The following is a 2,264-nucleotide window of genomic DNA, read 5'->3' as shown; positions in this document are numbered from 1 at the left end:
GATGAAGATGAAGATGAAGATGAAGATGAAAATGAAGATGAAGATGAGGATGAAGATGAAGATGAAGATGAAGATGAAGATGAAGATGAAGATAAAGATAAAGATAAAGATAAAGATAAAGATGAAGATGAAGATGAAGATGAAGATGAAGATGAAGATGAAGATGAAGATGAAGGTGAAGATGAAAACGATATAGATCACCTTCATCCTCATCTTCATCCTTATCTTCATCTTCATCCCCGTCTTCATCCTTATCTTCATCATCATCTTCATCTCCATCTCCATCTCCATCTCCATCTCCATCTCCATCTCCATCGCATACATACGAAAAAATTAAGTTTTATTTTCTGAGCAAAAAATAAAACTTAAAACGTAAACATTATTTTCCGAGCAAAATATAAAACTTAAAACGTAACGATTATTTTCCGAGCAAAAAATAAAACTTAAAACGTAACCATTATTTTACGAGCAAAAAATAAAACTTAAAAGGTAACGATTAAAAAGTGATTTTTATAATAAAAGTTATAACCGTTACGGTCCCTGATTTAAAGGATCCAATAATTTTAAACCCATTAATTTTTGATTTCGAATAGCAAAAAAGATTTGGTGTTTGTTTGGATGTTAATGATTAACTATTTTGTTTCAAATATTCAAATAAATAGTAATCAATGTACTTAGAAACAATTAGGAAATAATCATCTCATTTACCATTAAAAGAAGAAATCAGATATAATAACAAATATTAGAAAATTATGTATGTATGTAGGTTATTATTTTTGATTATTCGTTATATTTGGATATGTTTTTTCTCTTGAGTGTTATTTTATTATAATTAATAAGTTTTTAAATTAAATAGAGAAAGTACAAATTTGTGTGCTCTATAACCCAATGCTACAAAAAATAATGAAGTAAAAATACCTGGTGGGTCATGTTATTTTTCAGGTAGGTTTTGCCGAGTGAAGTAAGAATCGAGATACGAAATTTTTGTCACACACCCACACATAGCAATGTTCGATATTTAAGAAAGTATCGATATCATGAATCCATTTAATTCATTGCATGTAAAATCGATACGGAGATATATCGGGCTGAACAATATCGATATCGGAAAAATCGATGTTGAAAATCCTACTCCCAATTGAACAGAATATTAGACCTGCTTATCAACTCAACTAATTGCGTTATTTCCATCTTGTATATTTACTGAGGATTAATACGGCACGCCGGTCGACTCAAGCGGTTTGTCAAACTTAAGAGCTAAATAAATCACACAAGCTGTTGATTAAACCTACTTTAGTATTTTTCCATACACTTCTTTGTAGATGAAAAATAAATTTCAACTTAAATATCGATATTGCCGGTAAAGTATCGATGTCTTCCATATATTGACCTTGGAATATCGATTCAAAAAATCAATTATCGTGCGATGAAATATCGATATTCAGAAAAATCGATATGATTTCGAACATTCATACCCACACAATCTTGATTTACTGTTAAAAAAAACGGTTTTCCGCACTTATAAGCTTGTAACTCAGTTGACTATACATCGAGTTTAGACCTTTCGAATGACATATGTATATAGATTTTTAGAAAACTTAAGAGATTTGTGTGTATTTTCTGTGTTCATTTTTTTCGTTTTTTTCAAATTTGGCAAAGTTTTCACGCACTATTTTATAAAGCAACTATACTACTCCTGAATTGATGCAATATTAACATTTGATATATATTCCAAATTCCTACTTTTTGCTTTAAGAAATTTCAGTTGGGATTCTCAATATAACCTTCCACATTATACGAGCCGATTAAAACTTATTAAACTTCCTACACTTTCCAGCCGCAGGCAAATGCTTGGTACAATTTTTTATAGTTAAATTACTAACATGCTCAATTTCTAGTCCGCTTCTACTGGGCGAAGTTAGCCTTAATGTTCTCTCCCGGGTATCAAGACACTTTTGTCCCCTAATTCTGAAAGCTTGTAAAACTAATTTTGAATTGCACGACCCACTCCGTTGCTTATGCCTGGATTGTCTCTCTCATTCCAGCACGTTTGATATATCAGATCCGCTTTTCAGCATTAAGAAATCGATACTGTCCTCTCTCAATAAATGAATCATTAAAATAAAGACATAAAATCGGCTGATGAATTTAGTTCTGTAGCTGAACAGTTTTAGATCTCGACACTTAACAAACTCCTGCCTATCGTGACTCGGCGCAAAAAATTGAAAATAAATACTGGTTCCGTACGTCATGCGGACTGCGCC

This window comes from Rhagoletis pomonella, unplaced genomic scaffold, assembly GCF_013731165.1.
Source record: "Rhagoletis pomonella isolate Grant_MI unplaced genomic scaffold, Rhpom_1.0 Rhpom_scaffold_00007, whole genome shotgun sequence".
Lineage (NCBI taxonomy): Eukaryota > Metazoa > Arthropoda > Insecta > Diptera > Tephritidae > Rhagoletis > Rhagoletis pomonella.
This window is presented reverse-complemented; position numbering follows the sequence as displayed.